At 42.7% G+C, this 6872-nt stretch overlaps 1 long non-coding RNA gene across 1 annotated transcript; it reads right to left on the bottom strand.

Annotated features, from left to right (window-relative positions):
• Positions 1-6236, bottom strand: LOC135973016 (uncharacterized). The gene is made up of 2 exons (XR_010589700.1): positions 5409-6236; positions 1-1444 (listed from the first exon to the last, which is right to left on the bottom strand). It is a non-coding gene; the product is annotated as an uncharacterized LOC135973016 (long non-coding RNA).
• Positions 6237-6872: the final 636 nt, after the last annotated feature.

The raw sequence follows: 6872 nt of genomic DNA, 5'->3' as shown, positions 1-6872 counted from the left end.
TGATTTTTAAGTTTGCCATACTATATTTGAGACATCTGATTAGGGGGAAAACTTCACTTTTGTATAATGTTATAGGAAAATAACATGTAAAGGCTTCATGGGTCCTTTCCATGCAGCTGTTAATATTACTAAAATGAATGAATAATTAAGAGATGATACAGATAACAGTAATTCAGATGCCCCATCTAACCATTTAATTTAGATTTAAATGAAATCAAACAGGCTGGTGCAGAAATGGGCTTTATCTGCAACAGTGACTGCAACAAAAATGGAAAGCAACAGCTGACCAAGTATAACTCATTTACCATGTTCTACAAATAAGCCTTACAGAAAAATTTATGGAGCAGATGGGCAAGATATATTCATGGCCTTATGTGCCTGAGTCTTTTCAATACAGATACAAGCGTGTGCATCCTAAGAATGCCTCACTAACGCTCTTGGGTAGTGTTAAAACATAAAATAGTCCCGCTGAAGAGGATTCTTGAGCTGTGATATAAAAAATGTTGCTGATCTGATTAAAAAATATTTGTCAATGTTAAATTTAAAATGTTCCCATTTGTTGTCTAATAGAACTTATAAAAGACAAGGATGATGTAATTAGAGCATCTGGTGCTCCCAGTGAGACTAAATTAAGAGTGCTCCATATGGGGTCAGAAATAGGAGAGTTCTTAGCAGGGATTTGAACTAACCAATGAAAGCTTTTATATTTTATACTTCACTTCAAAGAAGGATGCCAGTCGAATCACACTAACTCATTGTGGCATGTTTTGAAGTTAGACTCCTAGACCCTGATCCTGAGTCATGCCAGAGCTGCATTCAGAACGTTTCTGGGTGGGAAAAATAAATCAGTTTTACACCCTTCTCTTTCCTTCCCATCCAGGCTTGTTCTCTGGTGCAACTTAAAGCAGCCTCAAGGCTATTTTAAATTATGTCCAGAGCCCAACAGCACCAAAGGGCTGTGCAATTGGAAATTACCAAAGGACAGGGGCACACCAGCCATGCTACCTATGCCAGGGACTGAGAAGGGTGTTGGTACAGAGCTGCTACAATGATTGTTCATCATGTGGGTTTTCTCCTTGCTCAAGAGGAATCTTGAAGGGGCTGATTTAGCCAGCTTTATGGGGCTTTGCACAGCCTGAGTAGCGCAAAAAAAGCCATAGTGTTGGGATGTTTGGGTCTCTCTAGGTTTGGTTCTTGCTGTTCCACTGAGTTGTGATGACTGTGTATAAATCACGTAACCTCTCTGAGCCACAGTGCCTTTGTGTAAACTAAACCTGTGCATTTGGATTCACAGGAACCTGAATAAACCTGATTTTGTTAAATCTGTGTTTACACTTATGAGCTTTTATAGGCATAGAGAGCTATTTATGAAGTCCAAACTACATGAGCGGGCCTTCCTCTGGATCTTCTACTATTCAGGAATGAAAACCATGTTTACCTTCCACTGAAAAAGAAAGTATAGAATTAGATCATATTAGCTTAATATTTAACACTGTATAATTTAAGATTAATAGGCTATTCCCAAATCTAACATAAATTGGTCATGAAGTAAATTAGTCTTTTGTAGCATATCATAGGTAAAAGTTATAGAAAAGATAAAATAATTATTAAGCATTAGGAAATTCTACTAAAAGTTCTGGGAAGTTTAGACAGACAACAACTAGTCAGAGGAGTAATTGAGAATAACAGCAAAATGTGCTTATAAAGATAGGGTGGGATTTGGGTTTGTAGCATTCGTAGCCACTTGCAAAGAAAAATTCTAGGCTTTGTAAGATCCCTACAAAAATCACAGCCCAAATTAGGCTTCAGTCCTGCAATTGCATCCAATGGAAGGATCCCCATTGACTCCAGTAGGGCTCTCCATGGGCTGAGGAGTCTTCCTGTGTGGAAGAAGTTACAGGATGGGGACCTACGTCTATTAAATGTGTAGGTCATGTTGGATTTGACAAGCCACTGCCCAAGACACTGGATTCTGTATGGTATCTATTTAAACTCATTTAAAACCAAATGAATGACTGTATTATATTAATTTCTTTCTTCTGGAAAAGATGGAGGTGACTGATTTCATACTGAAAACTTTTGCAGAGAGGGATTTAGTTGCAAATCAGATTTGCCTTTAGAAGTTCTGGTGATTTGAAGCAAAACTTGTACTGGTTAATTTTAGCATGTGTTTGCAGAGGGACAGCTACAGCCAGTTTCTGAACTGAGCCGTTTTAAATTCCCTCTCTCTATCTCCGAAGTGTGTGTGAGGTGACTAGAAAAAAGATGACTGTTTGAGTTAAGATTTGCTTCATCGTGGAAAAGTCAAATGCTACAAGAACAGACAAGGGACACAATGTTTTCCTTCTTATAATTACTGTGGTTAGTTGCGTTCATTGTTGCTGGATTTGTCATGTGGCAGTAAAACTACTGCCTAAATTAAACAATCATTTGAATGAGGAAAAAGTGTTTTGAGGGAGGAGATGATCAAAAGCCAGGGGCCAAAGAACTACTGAAGACCATAATGAATGCACCATTTAAGTGAAGGTGAATCATGGCCTGGGCTCCTTTTAGTTTGCTGTATTTTAAAACGTTCAGAATTGTAGTTCATTTCTTTTTCAGATCTGGTGGTTGGCAACATGTCATCAGAACCATCATAGTTTTAGATAACAAACCTAGATAGTTGCTCCGCTTTTATTTTTCTCTTCTGCTTCCATGTGTGTTCCAACATGTCTATTATATTTTTGAGACATCATAATTGTACATTAAACATTACAGCAGGGAAAATATGACAACAGTAATAATGAGCAATATTCATGGCCCGCAAGCTTACTATCTGAAGGCCTGTGTGGGTACACTGCAGTCAAACAGAGAGCAGTGAATAGATGTGATCCCTAGTTGGCTTAATAGAAGTGAGGAGAAGGAAGAGGCATTGAATATAAGAGGGGGGAGGGATAGTTCAGTGGTTTGAGCATTGGCCTGCTAAACCCAGGGTTGTGAGCTCAATCCTTGAGGGGGCCACTTAGGGATCTGGGGCAAAATCAGTACTTGGTCCTGCTACTGAAGGCAGGGGGCTGGACTCAATGACCTTTCAAGGTCCCTTCCAGTTCTAGGAGATAAGATATCTCCATTAATTATTAATAATATTTAATTGGGAGGTGTTGCAAGATTAGGGGGCCAGTATGACAGAATTCATAGTAAGAGACTATGACAACAGGTGTGGCCCTGAGCACCTTTATGTGCAGGGCTGGATGCCCTCTACTCTCAATGACTTTATTGGGAGTTGATAGCACTTGGCAGTTCTCAGGTGCTGCATACCTAACCTCACAGTATCAGGCCCAAAAGGGAACACTAGGGAGAGAGGGTTGAGAGGAATGTAGGGAGAGGATGGAGATGAAGGGGGAAGTCAGGGCTCAGGTGTTGGCAGAACCGGTGTTATGGAGTTGCCTGAAGGTGAGAAGAAGTTTTAATAATATATAAAAAAGATAAGAAAGAATTCAAAAGTGGGGCAAGACAGTCATTATCTTGTGAGGGGCTGAGTGCTTCCTGCAAGATGCTGAATTACTCTGCTTGACTGACAGTCCTTAGCAGATTGCTGGGTTAGGCCCATTGTCACAAAGGTGGGAGATAAAGGTGATATTGGGAGCAGCCTTTGCATGGATGGAAAAAAGGCAGGAGAGTGAGAGGCCAGCAAGGAGAAATTACAGTAGATGAGTGAAAAATTATTGCAGAATGGATTTGTGTTTTGGGGATAGGGGCTGGTCAATGGTTAAGATGTAAAATAAACTTTCTTCCTGCAAAGATAATTTAACATTTTACCAGGATTACAAAGCTATTTAAGTCTCAATTGTTATTAGGTGTTGAATTAAGTTTATCATGTCATCTGCAAGATAAATATTTGTTTCCTTCTCTCTCTCTTTAAAGGAAGCTTCATTTTGCAGAAACAAGTAAAGTTCTGGCTATCTCCATGGCCCTTTCAAGGGCCTTTTAAACACTTTCTGCAAAAATGTACTTGGTAGCCCCCAGCCAGAACCTGCCTGATTCCGATCTCCCCTATGTATTACACTGTTGTAACTCCACTAACTTACTCCTGATTTATGCAAGTGTATGCAAGATTTGTGTTCAGCCAATTGCCTACAAGAAACTAAAGGTGATTCATTACTCTATATTTCTTCATAAAAGAAATGATTTACTCAACGTTTATAAAGGAATAGGCTATGATTTCTGTGATTTTAAAATAAGGTAATCTTAAACCAGATAATTGTTCAACTGTCAGTTTTTCCCCAAATAATGATTTCTTAGGAAAGATGTAGATAGACAATACTGATGAATGAAATCCTTTGTTATTAATAGCTAAATATGACACTATTCCCTTAAGGAAGCACTTAATTTACTCAATAGGGCTACCCACATGAGTAAAGTTACACCTGTTCTTAAGTGCTTGCAGGAGTGAGACATATTCCCTGCCTCTGAGGGAGGAGCACTCACATGAGTACGGTTTTGCAGGATCAGATCCTAATGGCTTAATTCTGCGAGCTGCTGAGTACCCTTAACTGTCATTTAGTCCAGTGGTCTCCACAGTGCGGTGCGCGGCAGGAGGAGGGCCGCCGAAGCAGCGCCGCTTTGGCAGTTCGGGCAGTTTTTTTTTTTTTTTTTTGCTTGGGGCAGCAAAAATGGTAGAGCCGGCCCTGCAGCACGGCAGGGGGTGCATGCTCAAATTTTTTTTACTAATGGGGTACACGATCAAAAAAGTTTGGAGACCACTGATTTAGTCAATGCCTTACAGGATGGAACCTAGCAGTCAAAGCAAAGCTCCAGTCCCACAGTAGTGTGAGCTTCCCTGTTGGTGTCTCTCCTGTCACCTGGAAGAGGGATGGACCCCCGAACAAGTGAGAGAATAGCTTATTTGCCATGCCCAGTCAATCCTTGACTTCTCTGCTGAGACTGGCTACAAGCAGGGATGCCATTTGTTATGGGATGGGGGTGCAGTTGCCTCCCCCCAGACTTTTCATAGATCTATGTCTTCCACTTCCCCACCTCTACAAGATATAATGTAATCACACAATGTTCTATGTGCTAGCACAGTTTTGCCAGACCCCCGCAATTTGTTCCTGACTGTTCACTTCTGTCAGCTCTGCTCCTGGGTTTTGTATTGTCTGTATTTGTCCAGTAGGGAGTGAGAGCAAGAATTCATTAAAGAGCAGCTGGACAGCGAGGGTCTAATTGTCAAAAAACACTCCCAAGGCAAACTCCGGCCAGCGGCTTTGTCAGGGTCTTTTATCCCTGTGTAGACATAGCCCATTGACTTCAGGTGGACTTGTGGGTGCTCATCTCTTCTGAAAACCAAGCCTTACCTGGCTGGTGGCAATTGAGGGGGTCACATTTGAACCAATTTCCTAATTAGTAGTAAAAGTTTCACGTTGCCTTACCAGACTCCGTAGCTAGGAGATGTGGTCTGCACAGCTGGGTCGGGTTATTCTAGCTTTCTGCTTGATTTCAACTATAAGTTGATAGTATTGGCTACAGAGGTGATACTGTGCTGTCTTTGTTCATTCCCCTGGCATTGCTTGGTCTCTGTTCTAGAGTGGGTTGGTGCGGTTTTTATTATCATTCTCCTTATGCTTGTTCTTCCTTTGCAAGTGTTAACAGCAGAAGAGACAGACACAGATCTCTTCAGTTAAAAGGTAGCTGGAATCCCCACTGCAGCTGGCCTACAGGCGCATGTACTAGTGCAGCCTTAGGGTTTAAAGAGGGATTGATTGATCATTGTTTATTTGGGAAACAAGCTGATAAAGGTCCACTTCATTGTTGTATTCACTGATTTTTACAAGCGAATTGTCAGGATGCGCAGCAGAACTTTGGAACTTTGTCTCTTTACCAGGATCCAAGGCAATTGATGAGTTTACAGGGCTTGTTCGCTTTAGATTCGTGGAGCCCACAAAAATCAATAGTTTTCCATTATCGGGTGCGGCTGGGTCACTGGTCTGTCAATGAGCTGTGACAATTGCTGTGCAAGGGTGAACCTGACCAGTCAATTGCTGCTGACAAGAGGCAAACATGCTGACAGCCACTAGAACAAGTCGAAACACAGCTTTGCACTTCGGCTTGCCGTCCAGAGAGGCTCGAAGGAAGGCCTGTTCCCAGATGTAGGGCAAACGCCATGACAAAGCAGGGCTGGGCCCTGCCCCCGCTCCCTCAGCAGGGCGGCCTGGGACGTTCAGGACCCTGTGCGCACAGACACAGCCCGGAGATGAAAGACAACTTCCTGGATCAGAGGGTGCCTCGCTATTGCAGGGCCTTCCCCCGCCACTGGCGCCGTGGAGCGCACCCGCGCTCCCAACCTGTCAATGCGGATTCCCTGCCGGAGCGCGGCCGCAGTGTAACCCCAGCCACGCCAGCGGAGCGAGTCCCTGGCCTGCCTCTGGGCTCAGCCCAGCTCTTGCCGGTCTCGGGATGGGTTCCGGCGGAATTCCGGTCAGACACCGAACTGGGAAGCGGAACGAAAATCAGTAGCTAGCAATTAACCCAATATTAGGATTTTTAATTTCCAACCTCCATTAACTACTTTCAAGTCTTAAACGCTGGCCTCTTTCTTTGTGCCTGCAGCCCTCCGTTTGATTCGCGCAGAAGCCCAGAGTCACTTGCGTTCCCCTCATCAAACAGAAAAACTGGCAATCAACTTTATCACTGCGAGCCAACTAGCTGGGTTTAAAAAAATACACTATCCACCAGACCGATCATTTTCTTTAAACGAGACCAGAAGGGAGGCGTTTGGAAGGGAAAAGAATAAACTCTCCTTTACTGGTAATTAGAAGAACCGGTCTTATGACTTGCAGCACTTGGTAGCTCAAAACGCGTCAGATCTCTTGTAGCATTAATTAAAAAGAATGTAT

Source organism: Chrysemys picta, chromosome 8, assembly GCF_011386835.1.
Source record: "Chrysemys picta bellii isolate R12L10 chromosome 8, ASM1138683v2, whole genome shotgun sequence".
Classification (NCBI taxonomy): Eukaryota; Metazoa; Chordata; order Testudines; family Emydidae; genus Chrysemys; species Chrysemys picta.
This window is presented reverse-complemented; position numbering and strand designations above follow the sequence as displayed.